Here is a 16828-nt window from a genome sequence, read left to right on the forward strand (position 1 = left end):
GTATGCCTTTATTTTCCCTGAAGTATCACAGACACTATTATTGACTCACACCTATCAAATATAACATGTAACTAAACAAGAAAAACATCAAAGACCTTGCCGTTTCCATACGAGCAAATATTCACAGTGGATTAACATGACAGTACCAGCTATCAGGCCAACAGACTCTTCCCATATCAAAGAAAGCACAAGTTTTGATGTCCATGGATGTGCATAAACTATTTCTGCGTGCAAAGGTCCCGCTGTGACTGCCTCCATCCAAACCAACACTTTGGTTTAAAAAATGCTTTGGAATATTTTGAGTATGAAGCAGGTGTGCGGACAAGGGTGGGCGGAGCAGGGGGACAGGCCTCCCAATAGTCGTCAGGGGCACAGAACCTCTCTGGCCCTGGGAAAAGTGAGCTTCTTCTGGCCCTAGCAGGCGGGGGGCGGGGGGGAGGTGGAAGTGAGTTCCTACTTGCGGGGGGGGCGGGGGGCGGGGAGAAGGAAGAGTGAGCTCCTGCCAGGCCAGGGAAGGAGGGAAGAGGGGAGAGCAAGCTCCTGCCAGGTCAGGGTCAGGAAAAGCAAGTTCCTTCGGAGGAGAGGGGGAGCACAGAATGTGTCCCTCCAAAAGAGGTCAAATTTAAATTTCTGCGCACGCCCTGCTATGACAGCTATTTAAAAAGAGAGCTATTTAAAACCAATTTTTATGCTCCAGGGTGCTCATGGGCAAATGTAATAGCTTTATGCAATGTTGCATCACATTTCATGGGATAATGTTATATTACCACCATCCATCATGTACTGAAAGACACAAGCGTTTTTTAAAATACGCACAAGAAGTCACAGACTCAGGAGTCCTGTTTTGCAATACATAAGCACAACAACAGGAACTATAGAAGCAACTAAGACATGTCTTCCCCATCTTCCATTTAGCTGAGCTGGATTCAGAGAGATACATGGTGGGGTAGAACTAATTTTTCTCAAAAATAGACAGCGAGGCATTCTACTAATACTCCTATCAAAGTGCCTCTGGATTTTGCTCTCTCTAAGAATCCCCTTCTGATCTAAAAATTATAATTTTGGTCACCATCCCTCAAATCCTCTCTCTCTTCTAAAAGTAAGTGAACAGCCACCACCATGCCACTAACATGCAAACAGATGTTGACATTTCAGATGTGAATAAGGGTTCGGCTTTTTAGTGCCTCTTCAGTGTTGAGCAAGGTCAGTGAGCAGCTGTGCACCGTTATTTGTGCATGGTCGCTCCCTGTTAATGATACAGGGAAAGCTAAGCATAAGAGAAATCCATGAAACCTGCCTAACCATTTTTAAACAAGATTTGCTATGTGTCCTGACTATTTTAAACACATTTAGAAAATACTATGGTTTTATTCCCCCGGGGAAACTTTTTCAGAGTGCAATAAAACACATTTTTCTCGTTAAATAAAACCATTTACATCTTGTAGCATCAAAAAATATGGCTCCTTCTATTATCCCATGTACTATGATGGCAGAAGAACTTTCTGCTGCTATCACAGTAGTCTATGCGTGCCCAGGGAGACACTTGTGAGAATAACAGTAACAAAGTAGTGCCTATCTGAGCAAAGATAGGCATGGTAGCAGAAAGGGCATGGCTTAGAAAAAGACGGACCCTCTGGAATCTGTAAGAAAGGACCACGGAAACAGACCAGAGAGAGAGAGGGGTGACCTTGGAGGGAAAAATGTTTCGGCCAAAGTTAAAACTGAATTGCCAGGCATCCAAAGTTGAGAATTTGTTTTAAACTTTTAAATGTGAGTATCATTGTAAACACAACTAGGATAGCAGAATTGACTGCTGCGTTCTTTTAAGTTTGTGCTTCTGCTAGCTCCCTTCAAGATTGCTTATCCGCTTGATTACCAATAAAACAAGTTTTTGCTACATTAGGCACTGCAGAGCAAACACATCTGTGAACTGGTGATTCTGCTTCATGCATGCTCAACAAAGCTCTCAGCTAAATTCTGATTGCTGAACTTTCTTAATGGTGATGATGAATACAAAAGGCAGCAAGAATTCAGATTGATTTTCAGATCAGAGCATGCAGGACCAACCGTTAGAAAAATCCTCTTTAGACTTCTAAATGGGGACGACTTGTAATGGAAATAATTGAGGATGAGTAAGTGTGGAACCCTACAATGTCATTGTTAGTTACTTTTCTCTAATTCAAACCAGTGTTCCAATTCCTTTCATTTGAAAAATCTATACACCAAACCATGAGAATTTGCATATTTCTAGAGCTCTGATCTCAGGTTTCATTAATCTTTCTAAATCAATCCTGAGTCATAAAGTTTGAGTGAGCAATCATATTCAGAAAGTTAAAGCGACATCAAATCATCAATAAAAGTTGTTGATGAGTACTTTACAAAATGTGTTGCCAGGATATTGTTTTCTATAACCCTCCTTTCCTTCTTGGCACTTCGAATGAAGTGACTGAGCAGCAATCAATACTGATGAATAAAGTTGAAAAAGCCATATGAATACATAATAACTGATCTGATTAGCATGTCCCTTGAAAATTCCCAGGTTCATGTGTGAAGATTTCTTTTCAGACGTCTTGAGAAAGTTTTTATTTTGTAGTTCCCAAAATAACATTTATAGTCTCAGCAATGACGAATAAACATTACCCAGGCACAATGAAGCACTGCGTATTATCAGGTAAAGGATTCATATAGAGAAATAATTTAAAAAGCTGAGAATTGTTTCTTGGTGATACTTCCTCCCATGAGTCTGTTATTTGTTGTGATTTGCATAGCATTGCAGATGTTGTTGAAATATTTGTCTTTTCCCATGGCAATGGAAAGATGCTCAGATGATGACAGCTGGGTGAGCTCCTGATTGTGCAATGACAGTTTTTCAATAAACTATTTTAGGAAAACATTTCTATCTGCTATGTTAATGTCACGTACTAATTCACTAACATCCACAAAATCCAGGCGATTTTTGAGGCATGATTTTTTTTTAATCAAATGGAATAGTCTATTATTTAAAAAGAAAAATCTTAGTAAGACTTCTCCAAGTGAAGCCTGAGACGTACTAAAGCTTGAAAACAAGACAAGAGTCTCCATTAATAATCCTGTGACATCCACTGTAGTAGGTTCTCTTCTCAGCAAAAAATCATGAAAAATTTTCATAACCATACCTGGAACTGGTTTGGGATTCTGTTAGCAACAATCGTACTTAGATATTACAATGCTGATGGCCATTTAAGTGGATGAGTGAGTGGATAGATAGAAAGCTCAGATCACGTTTGCCAAAGTTTTTGGTGAATCTGGATGACAGTTTCCAGTGAATCCAGCAAACCTTGGTTGAGTTAATGATTTCATATATAATCCATTTAAAAAAAAATTATCAACAATTTAGGAAAGGAAAGGTTTACAAATGGGGCAGGTTTAGCCTAAAGAAAAGAAGGCTGAGTGGGGATCTGCGTTCACAATGACCAGCCTTAATTCAAATTAGAAAGCAGTGCAATGTGGGTAGCTATCCCACAGTGCAACTAGCCACGGTGGCTGTTGGGACAAATGTCTTCATCCCATGATGCAACGCTGCTTCTCCCTCCTTCCCCCCCAAACAAACAGGACAAGTGTTTTCGCACCATTTTTTTTACTCCCCGCGATCGTCATTGCTGCAGAGACATGGAGCCAGCTCAACTCTGCACTATAATTGTGAGCATGACAAATACATTGCGGCTTATTATCGATTATTTTTGAAATAGAGCAAGAAGCTGAAGCAGAGACAACACCGATGCCACCGAGGCTGCCCTGCTAGAAGACATCGAGCAGAACAATTCCCGGTTGCTGCAGGCTGTAATGAGTCACCTGCAGTCCATGGAGCACTGGTTCTGGTGCAGGGAAACAAGCACAGACTGGTGAGACTGCATCGTTATGTGGCTGTGGGATGATGATCAGTGGCTGCAAAACTTTTGTATGCAAAAGACAACTTTCCTGGAACTGTGCTTGGAATTGGCCCCATCCCTGAAGCGCGTGAACACTCAGTTGAGACAAGCTCTGATGGTGGAGAAGAGAGTCGCTATTGCTCTCTGGAAGTTAGCAACCCCCGACTGTTACCGCTCGGTTGGGAATCAATTCAGAGTCAGTAAGTCTACAGTGGGCATAGCCGTGAATCAAGTATGCAGGGCCATCAATAGACGTCCGCTACAAATGATAGTGACTTTGGGAAATGTGCAGGACATAGTGGAGGGGTTTGCCAACATGGGCTTCCCAAACTGTGGGGGGGCCATTGATGGGACGCACATCCCCATCTTAGCATCTGCCCACCTAGCAGCCAAGTACATAAACCGCAAGGGGTGCATTTCCATGGTCCTGCAGGGGCTTTTGGATCACAGGGGTTGTTTCACAGACATCAATGTGGGGTGGTCTGGGAAGGAGCATGATGCTCGTGTATTTCGTAACTCAGGGCTGTTCTCTAAGATGCAAGCGGGAACTTTCTTCCCCCAACCAAAAAATTCAGATTGGAGGTGTGAAATGCCCATAGTGATCCTCGGAGATCCTGCTTACCCCTTGCTCCCTTGGCTAATGAAGCCGTACACCGGTCACCTTGACAGCGACAAGGAGTGTTTTAATAAGAGGTTAAGCAGTTGCAGAATGTGCCTGTGGGCGTTTAAAGAGCAGATAGAGGCGTCTCCTGACTAGGCTGGACATGAGTGAGAAGAACCTCCCTTCTGTGATATCTGCTTGCTGTGTTCTTCATAATGTGTGTGAAGCGAAGGGTGAGAGGTTCCCCCTGGGTTGGGCTGTGAAGGCAGAAGGACTGGCCACCAATTATGAGCAGGCAGATGCCAGCACTACTCTGAGAGCTAACTATGGAGCGCTTTGCATTAGGGAAGCATTAAAAACCAGGTACTACAATGAGATGCAGGACTGATTTCTGTTCCTGTATGTTGTTTGCCTTTGGTGTGCCCCCCCCCCCCCCCAAACAATATCAGTGCTCACCAAATCCCTCCTAAACAAGAAACAATTTAATAAAGAAACATGTTGAAATGATGGAAAACTTTATTTCTGAACATTCAAGTCATGGGGGAAGGAGGAGGAGTGTTCATTCACTGTATCAAGGGGTAGGGGTGGTAGCTTGCTGGCCAGCTATCAGCGTGGCCACTGCAGCTTTCTGCTCGCCTCCACCAGGTTGGAGTGCACCACATACTGCATCCTGGACAATCTCCTCCGAGAACTCTTGCGGGAGGGGGAGGGCATCAAAGCCCTCGGTTGAGGAGCATTATGGAGGGGCTGCAGTGGGACTCTGTCCTGCCTCCGCTCCTCCTGAAGCTCCACAAGCCACCGGAGCACGTCTGCCTGGTCCCGCATGATTCACAGCATCTCCTGCATGGTGCTGCGATCATGCTCCATCATTTCTCGGAGACTCTCCCTGTCCCTGTCCATGTTCTGTGACAAGGTCAGCCTCCACGCTCTGTGCTCTGTCTCTGCGGCTGCTGAGGCATTCATGAGCTCCTCAGACATGTCGTCTCTGCTTTTTTCCCCTCTTTTCCTAATCTGAGACAGTCTGTCTGCAGCATTTCTTAAGGGTGGGTCCAGTGCCGAGATGTCTACAGAATGAAAGAAAATTAACAAGGTAGCCACAGTTAGCACAGTGAAGAAAATGAAACAAATGTAACAATTTAGATAATGATTTCCTGAAAAACTGTAGCAAATGATTCCAGTGAAACAATGTACATGTTTCCTTTTAAAAGGTAGCAAATTGTTCCCTTGATACAATGTAGCAAATGATTCACTCTCTGCTTGCATTTTAAATCCTTACAGAGAGGAACTGCGGACGGCATGGTAGAAGGAGAGGCTATGCTTAAAACACATGAAGCCATGATTGCAGAGAAGAATCCTACCATGGAGGGTGGAACAAGGCAGCCCTCCCCTGAAAAGCTTTTCTAGGCATAACAGATTACATACATTAAATTTTCCATGAGATATCAACTGATGATAAATGTAGCATTTCTGATCACATTTAAAAAAAAAACAAAAAACTGATCCTTGGGTAACCACCCAGTACAGTCAACGAAACGCCTGAGACCCCTTCGTGCCCCCTCCCCCCCACCCAATATACCAGGACAGAAATGCTAATAAGAAAGAAAACTCACCAGTTGTGCCTTCCCCACGATCATTTGTGCTGTCCTGTGTGCTGCTGGACTGCTCAGGGGTCAGGAATAAGTCCTGACTTTCAGGGAGAATGGACACCCAGCTCTCCTGTACCCTGCTCTCCTCAGCTTCCTCCTCCTCCATGGAGTCCTCATCGTTGTCCATGGACTGTGACCTAGCGGAGGTATCGATGCTGCGTGGCGGCACCATGGTGGGATACCCACCAAGAATTGTGTGCACCTCGTCATAGAACCGGCATTTTTGGGCGAGGGAACCAAAGCAGCTGTTAGCTTCCCTGGCTTTCTGATATGACTGGCACAGCTCCTTGATCTTCACGCAGCACTGCTGAGCATCCCTCTGGTGTCCCTTCTCCAGCATGCCCTGGAATATCTTCCCGTAAATGTCCAGATTCCTTTTGCTGGCTCTGAGCTGAGCCAGAACGGACTCCTCGCCCCACAGCCCAATGAGATCTAAGACCTCTGGTCAACTCCATGCTGGAGCGCATTTGGGCTTTGCAGTAGCCATGTGGAGAACAGTGACAAAGCTCTCTCCATGCTGGCAGCAAAGGAAATGAAAATTCAGATCTTCCCGGGGCTTGAGAGGAGGGGACGTTTTCTGCCAGCGTGACCACTGAGCAGTACAGCAAGACTGTCCAGAGCGGTCAAAATGGGTCATTGTGGGATACATTCCAGAGATCAATTAATTTGATTTAAGTTCCATTGTGTCTACACTGACACTAAATTGATTTAACAAATTCGAATTAGGTGCTATGCCACTTGCGGAGGTGGTCTTATTAAGTCGATTTTACAGACACCTTAATTCAAATTAAGAGTGGTGCCAGTGTAGACGCGGGTGTAATTAAGTTGACTTAAGTGACTTTAAGTCGACCGAAAATCACCAATGTAGACCAGGCCTGAGTTTAAGTGATGAAACAGCTGCTGGAGGAGCCAGAGAGAACTTTGATCTGAACTCCACTGCTCCTGCTGATCAAAGCTCTCTGCTGGGATTCCTTTAATGTAGAGAGCTACCCTCAGATCAAAGCACCCTTTCTGAAGTGGATGTGGGAGCAGTGGCACCAGCTCTCTACATTAAAGGGATCCCTCTCCCAGGGCAACTGCTCAGTCGATATCTGGCTATAATAATGTGCTTTGAGGATTTGGGGAGGAAGGTATGGAAAGCTGGAAATAACTGGAGGGTTCTTTGGTGACTTGAGAATAAAGTCTCCTGATTTAGAGGCTTATTGTTAAAAACAAAGCCTAACCCACCCTACCATTAGGTGAGAAATAAGATGAAAACTAAGTCTGCAGCCATTAAAACTGCAGAGTCCCCAGGATCTTTTGTAGAAATGCAGAAACGGGAGAGGAGGTCCCCCAAGCAAATAGCTGATTTAATATGTTACAAGATACTGGAAGCAAAAAGGAAAAATGTTTTAATTAGGTGCTCAGATCTTACACAGAAGGTATAAACCCCTAGCTAAACAAAATAAGTGTAGTAGTAGAGACAAAACAGTAACAAAGGGCTTGCTGTCTTTTTTCACTTGCTATTTTTAATTACTCCCTATTTGCTATTGCAGGTGAACCGACCCTGTTTTATAAATTAAATGGGATGGCACATGCCTCGTTGGCCAGGTATTCTGGCCCTGATTCAGCCAGGCATTTTAAGCACACACCAAACTCTAAGCACATGAATAGTCCCACTGCATTCAGTGGGGGTTCGAACTTGTATAAAGTTAGATACAGGATTAAGCCACTTCGTGGGGTATGAGATATATATGGAATTACTGGAAGACAAGCAGCGACCACACTCTTACATAGAACACGCTGAATGAAAGCTATATTATTATAATTCAGAACACATAGCCTCATCACATTCAGCACATGCACGTGGGGTAGTATGTATGTTTGTTGGTATAAACATCAAATGTCTATTTAAGCTTCACACTAGATAGAGGCTCTATACTTAAATGTAGGTCTATCTTCTGAAGTGATTAATAGCTTTCACTTGAGTTACTTCTCTTTTTTTATTGTGTGTGTACAGTTCATGAGTATCTTCCCCACTTGGAATGGTAAAGGGATTGCACCAACATTGTATCTCAGTAATGAAAGATTTACAATAGCTTAAATAATTAACCTCTCCCCCAGCTGAACATGATAGCCATCCCCAGATAAATATAGTCACAGGAGAAACCTCAGCCAGTCCACTTGAAATGAACTTAACTGTACAATACACGTTGGGAGCCTTACACACTTTATTAAAAGAAGAGCATATTCTGACAGGTGTTTGATGTGAAGTGTTATCATATATTTATCTTCCTTTTCAGAAGAATAAGGATGTTTATCTCATTACTGAGTGAAAAACACTTTGCCCTGAAGTTTGAAGTATGAAGGTTTTGGATTTATGGGTGAAGTAGTCTGTTGTGTTCCATCCTTTGGCATTGTGATCTGTCCCTCTTGACCTTTTTTGATACTCCAGTGATCATAGATTCTTCCGTGGTGCTATCTTGGACATTTTGGAGCACCAGAAAACATCACTTTTCCTTGACATTTTGATTGTTTTTTCAGGGTAGGGTTTTTTTTTAATTATTATTTTGTCTGTAAAAGTCAGCAACATGAAACTTGTTCAGTATTGCCAAATATCCAGCATAACAAGCTCATATGTAGTATCGTATACTCATGTGTACTACCGGGAAGTATTGCATACCACATTCAGGGCACCCAGGCTAAATTCCAACATTGTAAACTGTATCTTAGACTACTTTTCTCCCTCTTTCCCCTTCTAGACACAACTGGAGAAATTCAACCTATTGGGAAATAGTTTCCACAACAAATCACAACTCCCTTTATATTATATGTCAGACACATGCACAAAACTATGTTGAAAGAACATTTTTAAAGTAGTAAAGTCAGGCACTCAAATGTTAGGAAATGCCAGAATTAAGGTTTCCTATGCAACCTTAAGTCAGCCCCACTTATCCTTATATCAACCTGAATAATCATCTTTTGATATGTATATTGTTTTGTTGTGTATAATTTCCAAACAGCTGTTAGGAATCTGATGATAGGAAAGAAAATTTTGAATTATGATGTGAAAAAGTAGATGTGCTTCATTAAACTTTTAAAATCTTAGCAGATGCCAACCATGCACGCCCAGAAATGTTTTTGTTTTGTTTCAATCCTACAATTCTTTAGCAAAGAGCCTGTTTCTCTATATGGTCTACTAACATACAACTTGCAGGAGTTTAGCGGTGAGCAAAAAAATAAAATAAAAATCTTAAAATACTTTAAAAAAAAAAAAAAAAAAAAAAAAAAAAAGTACTTTTTGTTTCATTTTCTAATAATGCAGTAACCGCTGAAGAGATTTTCCTAAAAAACACTCAGATAAAGTTAATTTCAGGTCTAGAGAAGTATTCATAAAGTTATGTATGTGTGAAAACAACTGTAATTAAACTCTTAACATACTCATAACTGTAGCAGTCAGTGCTAGGAAACTGCAATAATAATCATCACTTCATCTCCAAGGGCCGAATTATGCCCTTTGATATGCATCCTGGACTCCTGTGGAAATCAATAAGAACCAACTACTCAAATATCTGAGGGCAGAATTTGGCCCCAAATCAGACACATTAAGGAACAATTTTCTGTGAATATGCAATAAAGTGAACTACAACTAATTAATTCAGCTTTTCCTTATAATCTCTTTCCCCCTTTCATTACTTGCACACTTTTTAATGATTGGAAAACATTTTTGTGAGAGCACATTTGTAATTTTCCATTATTTTTTTTGCAAGTCATGAGACCTGACCTTTTGTCCCAGGTAGTCGAATGTCCAGCTGTGCCCAGTGGTGTGTGACGTACAGCAAAAAGGCTCAGAGTACATGGGTTACAAAAATTAATTTCCCCTTTGCTTGAGAATGTCTTTAAAACATTACATTCCTGTGACATAAAACTAGTTACTAAATAACAGAGATTTAAAGATCAGCACTGTCCAGGCATCCATATCTCATCAGGACTCAGACAGGCAGTGGTAATGTATCCAGTTCAAGACTAGAGCAGTGTGATTAACTGATTTTTTTCAGTTTACTGGCTGTACTGAGAAAAAAAACATAAATGTTTATTTTTAGGTTTTAAAACTTTTTAAAAATAAAATTGAAGTAAATTTTAAAACATTGAAAAACATTTGCTTCAAAAATGTCAAAATGTTTATTTTTTCAAAAAATATTTTCAATTTTTTTTAATAAAATCAAAACAATTTGGTGAATTCAACACAAATTTGTGAGATGTTTTAATTTACCTGATTCTGTCCTTTTTGTAAGAAAAAAAAAAAAGCATCTGAAAAATTTCTTCCAGCTCTATTTAGGACATTGAAGATGCAAGTTACATATAACAAGGTATACTATTGGTCATTCTGTCATCGGTAAGAAAATAAAGTAAACTCAGTAGCGTCGCCAATATAGAGCTTCTCTGTTGTACCACTTGTGACCAAATTAGGTATGACACCTGTCTTTCCACTACCAACCAGGCCTCTTTTAACCAGTATCTGGCCAGTTGCTGCTGAAGACGGACAAGACATCAATCCACCAAAGGGCTGATCCTGAGCTGTGGAAATCAATGTCGCCCTGGAAGCAGGATCAGACCCGAAATGAACATAAAGGGGAGATCATTTCTTCTCTAAATGTGTATGTCTTTGGGCATAAGTGTATGTATATGTGTGTAACTACAGTTATTGGAACAGGTGGGAGCTTTGCATTCTTAGAGAATGGAGAATAGACACTTTTAAATCACAACTGACCATGTGGATTATCTCTGTCTTTTTAGCTGATGCTGATTTTCCTCACTGAGCCTTTCCTATCAGATAACTGGTGGTATGCTGTAATTCTCAAGGTGTTCATTCAGGAGTGTGGGGATCACAGCCTGGAATACATGGACCAAGGGATGATCAGGTGGAACTATAGGGCATGGTTTATAAATTTAAATCGAAACATGAGAGAATCGGTGCAAGTGAACCTGGTATGATAAAATTGGAATTAACCTAAATCTTTGCTCAAAACTCAAACTAAACCTTTTTGAGCGTGTGGCAGATAAGGCAGAAAGAGTTCTATGGAAAAATTCCACATACCAAGAACTATACATTTTTTTAAATAATCCAAAGTATATCCAATTGCACTGGAAAAATGCTATCATTTTAGTCCAGTTTTTTAATGAAATCACATTATATTACAAATGAAAGTAACAGAAATAAGCAAGAACATTTAAAATGCATCTGTATATTGAATCTTAAATTGTGATAAAACTACCACAACCCAATATTTCAGAGTAATTATACCATTGCTTTTGACAAAATAATGTGCAGAATATAAAACAACAAATACTCTGTGCAGAGACAGGCAAAAACTAGAATCTCACTTCTCAAGCACTTAGAATTTCAGACTCAGATGCTTGTAGCCAAACCTGCTATTATAGGTTTGGTTCTGTGTCAAATCCAGAAGTAGAAGGAGTTAGTTTTCAGTTCTGACTTGGATGCATCCAAATTCTCACCCAAGGTGGTAGCATTCCATGAAACAGATGATTTGACACCACTTTTGAGATGCAAAATATAAGATGCCATTTTGCATTAAAATCTCACAAGAACAGCTTTTGTGTGTTTTCAATGTGAACCTGAACTGTGGCCACGATTCAGACTTACATCCAATCCACAAACCTTATATGTATTAAATATAGATCCAGATCTTGATCTGAATACCTGTTTTTTAGCCACCTTCATAGTACAGCTGCTTGAAAATGGAAGGGGGACTGAACCAAAATCCATGGAAACCAATGGGAGTTTTTCCACCAACTTCAGTAAGCTTTGGATCAGTTCCTTAATAAACATAGCTACTAAAGTTACATCTGCATCCTTGCAGAAATAAGGCCAAAGCCTTCTCAGAGACACATTCTCCATCCGCACGCTGTTCTCTTTTTATCTTATGATGTAGACAGTAAAAGAGAAGGCTTGAAAGAATTCCTGATCATCACGGAGGATTATGCCTAATGCTTAATCTTTCACATATAAATGCCTAACCTCAAACACCTTGTGCTCACTGCTATGCAACGTGCAAAATTTTGCAAGATAAAGGCTTCAGACACAGCTGTGAAATACTTACTGATTTGTTTCGTATGTACTTGAAGGAGCTATGAAGCTGAAGCATCTTATACAAATTTTAATAAAGTAGAATGCTGAAAATAAAACAAACCTTATATAGAGCTCAAAATATTCAGAAAGCTTTTTCATTTTTTTCTTCATTTTCACCCATAGCCAAAATATGATGAGAAAGGCTGTTAACACAGTATTTCCAGCCTGACCAGAATGAGGGAGAATCAGAAATGTCATGAGAAAGCTTCTTGTCATGATTTGCAGCCTAATTTTACACCTGCAGGAGATCGGGATAGTTTGGATAAACTGGGGTTAAGATTCCAAACTTCTGGGTGCTTGTATGAACTCAACCCAAACTCTGAACTAATTGAGCTTCACCAATCACTGGCTATAATACCTTCAGGAAAGTCAAATACAATTTCAAATAAATTATTAAAAAAACCCAACTCTGTTCTATAAAAATATCTCAATTTATTTGTCTATCCTAGGTGGAACAATTGCATAATGAAGGTTACATTTTTGAGAGCCAGACAAAGTGTAAAGAGGTAGAGTTGCTTGGATGAAACTGTAGCAGCCTGAACTCTTTGTTTGTTGTTTGTCACTACGCACAGTCCAGAAATTTTCCGTGGAGCCATCAGAACTAATGTTGAAGACCAGAGAAATTTTACTGGTTGGAGTCAATTTTAAATGGTCACTCAAGGATTGTTAAATTTCCCTTCACATGAGTATTTTTCTCTGGATCAATGATCAGGAAAACAGAAGAGAATAGGTCTTCCATTAGTGAACCATTTGGATTTCATCCAGTGGGCACTAATTAATATATTTTGCTTTACTATCACTGAGCACAGTGTAGGCACTTATATAAGAGAAGTGTCTAAGCACAGATCTGCTGTTATTAACCTTTAGCTCCCCATCATAAATGGTACTTCATAGCCATTTGGAATAACAGAAATGAGAGAAGTTGTTTACAAAGAGATGACCACAAATACTTACATGACTGACAACACTCCCTATCATGTTTTAGTCAGTTGGCTCTATTGCTTGGGAATATACTGATCTTGTAATCTTTCTTGGTTCTGGATAAATCATTGCGCAGATGCTGTCTTTCTTGCAAAATGTTAAGGGAACAAGCCTGGAGTCAGCTCTGGAAAATTTAACCCTTATCATTCAAACTGGGAGGGAGTTTAATGGCACTGAGCTGGTTTCTGCTTAACTGAGGCAAAAAATGCCATTCCAAGAGGGTAAACTAGCAAGAGATACATCCAGTAGGAGAGATTGCCTCTTTGATCCCAGTCTTATACCTCAACTACTTAGGCCAGATGTATACTACAAAGTTTTGCTGTCATAGCTATGTTGACTAGGAGTATGAAAAAAAAAATCACTCTCCCAGTGATGTCAGTAAAACACACAGTGAAGACACAATTAGCCAACAGAAGAGTGCTTCAGTCAGTGTGGCTAAAATTATTCATGGAGGTGATGTAGCTATGCTTGCAGAAGAACTCCTTCTGATGGCTTACACTCCATCTACACAAGGGATACGTCTGCACTGCATCTGGGAGCGATTCTCCCAACCCAGGTCATGCTAGAGGGACTCACGCTAAACATAGTTGTGTAGATATTACAGCTCAGGCTCTCAAGCCCACTCCCAGGCTTGAGATCTCAAGCAGCAATGTCAAAGTAATGTCTGCACAGCTATTTTTAACATGCTATGCGAGCCCAGATGCCACAAGTCTGTGGTTCTGGGCTGGGAGGGAGGCTCACTCCAGACAAACCCTGGGGGACTCTGCCAACATAATTATACCATCTAAGTCTCTGTAATGTAGATGTATCTGTAAGGGAAGAGGAAGCTAGACTAAAGCACAAGGGAGTGGCATAAGCTAGCTATGTAAATCACCACAACATTTTAAAGAGTCAAACTGTAACATTCATTCATCCACATAAATGGTAGTGATGGTTTTTCTTGTCCATAAAAAAAGAATCCCTCTTCCAAATTTTACAAGGTTGGCTTGAGTCGAGCACTGCTTATCCTTGGCCTTTTAAGTATACAATTCTACCAGTTAAGAAAGAATGGGCTTATTACAAGGTGTCCATTTAAACTATCCATCGACCAAGTACCTTGAAGTTTTACTGGTTTGAACTCTCTTTTCTTCAGTAACTATGACAATCAGGCTCCAGGCAACTCCAGGGGGAGAACAGTGGGTCTGAACCTCAAAGAATAAGCAACTGAATCAGCTGACTATCCGATATTATTGTACTACAATTGTAAGATACCATATTAGAACTCTGATAATTAATATCCTTGTGATGTAAGGACACTTAGCATATAGAGAGTTACACAGCTGTGCTGGAAATAAGTTACTAAAAATGTTAAGACCAAGCAGCCCAAGTAGAGCTGATAAACAGGTTTATCCCGTACAAAGGAACATATATTGACCCATCTGCCAGAGTCAAGCTTCATAAGCCAGAGGCAATGGAGAATACATTTGCAGATGTGGTAAACAAAATGATCAAGCTAATAAGCAAAGGAGGAAACAGCATGGCTTGATTATAAGCAACAGATAATGAATGTATTTTTGCATCTAAGGAAAACAGAGTGATCAAACCAACAGAAAGAGGAAAGAGCTTGCTAGAAAACAAACAGCATGACTAGAGTCTGAACCTCGGGGGTCCTCCTGTCTCTGAGGACAAAACAATGAGTTTGGGGGAATATAAAGAGAAGCACAAAGCCATTTTGGTGTCCACCACTTAAAGGACAAAAAGGGCCAGCATTCTTGGACTCTGTGACAGGTGGATCCTCTGACCATGTGGGTTGAGGACAGTGAGAGCTGATGGTAGGTGAGAAATTTCCTGAGACCAGTATTGCAATGTTACATTTTAGACACTAGAAAGCATGTTTTGTTTTGTCTGATTTGTAACTATTTTCAGCTTCTTTTCTCTCCAACACTTAAGCAACACTTAAATCCCTGGGGTTCCTTATTAATAAACTGGTTCTTGTTTTATTTATAAATTCCTCCCGGTGCTGTTATCTAAAGTAAGATGTGCACCTTCAGCTGAGCCAGCAGGCTGGTGTGTATTCGGTCTCTTTGGAGACAGCGGATTTGGTAGTTCCTGTGGGCATGCAGTGACACCGGCTAGATACTGCAGAGGAACGCTCTTCCAGGGGTTTGGGAACTAGAGACCACTGACTGTTACCTGCAAGGCAAGGTAAAGACTAGCAAAGTCTCGAGGAGTTTCCTGGTGAGTCTGACACACTGGTATGCAGTATTTCCAGCCCCAAATGTTCAAAAATCATGAGTCAGGCTCACTAAAAATCATGAGATTGGCTTTAAAAATCATGGGATCATGTAAAAATAATAGATTTAGTGTTCTTTTTGTTTGCTTTTTGAGCCTTTATGGTACACTGGGGTCACATTGAAGCTTTCTACACAGCCACAAGGGCTAGAAATGTATTTTTTCTTTAAGAATGAAGGCTAAAACCATCCCATATTTACTTGACTCCAGGAGCTGGGGCTATAAAGAAAACAGTTATCATGAGACTCATAACAAAATCATGAGAGTTGGCAACCTGAGAGGGGGCTGACACACAGTTTAAGTCCTGGCAAAGCTCTCTCTTGCAATGACAGAGAGGTAACAGTGGGGTACCGTTCTGGGTGCCCCAAGAAAAAGTCCCAATAATACCTTGCTTTCATTTTCAACAGGAATACAGCAAAGCTCAACGAAGCCCCAATCCTCTTGGATGCAAGCAAGGGTTATTCAGAGTTTGCACTATCTCATCCTGACTAGGATGTTGTGATGAGGCCAAAATAGAGATTTGCCACACTTCAAATGCAGCAATGAGGCTTTTATGTTCAAGTTGCTGCTGCTGTTGACACTTGAAGCTGTGCCAGATGCCCATCTTCTAATTTTGGGAACAGCAAGCCTAGGTTTTTACTTTATATACTTGAACATCACTGCAGGACTACATCTTCCTTCTGTCCCCCCTCCCCCCAAACTCTATCTGGGATACCTCTCCTTGGTAAGCAAAACAAAGAGCTTGCAATGTCAATGGACAGCATATTTCTATTATGTGAAATGTAAACTAGTCCTTGGATTTGATACAAGCAAGAATTAGGTCATCTGATAACCTGGCAAACTACATAAAGGACACAGAGGCATTTGTATGAGCAAACATTTATATAATCATTTCACTTCAATCCTGAGTATCAATGGTTAGCCCTTTAATGTGCACTTTGCATAACCATCAGATAATGCCCAGCCTCTGCTCCAGTTTTCCCCCCTCTTTTTTGGCTATTGTCCTCCCTTGAACATTTCCGCATTTTCATGTAACACTTAGGTTGTATAACCACTAAACAGATTGTCCTATTTTGCAAAGTGGGTTTCACTGTAAGCTAGCAGGCTAAACTGAGCCTTTAATAAAGTCCTGTGCATCCTGGATCACCTTGGCTTTTAACTAATGATGACCAGGGAACCACTGCACAAGTGACTGAAATTTTTCTCCCTCTGCACAAACATTCAATATAGCAGTGCTCACATATTAACTGTCTTTGAACTTGGGGACTTTTACTCTCTCTTTTATTATTTG

This window comes from Emydura macquarii, unplaced genomic scaffold (assembly GCF_026122565.2).
Source record: "Emydura macquarii macquarii isolate MOO-44397 ecotype Brisbane River unplaced genomic scaffold, CSIRO-AGI_Emac_v2 contig_705, whole genome shotgun sequence".
NCBI lineage: Eukaryota > Metazoa > Chordata > Testudines > Chelidae > Emydura > Emydura macquarii.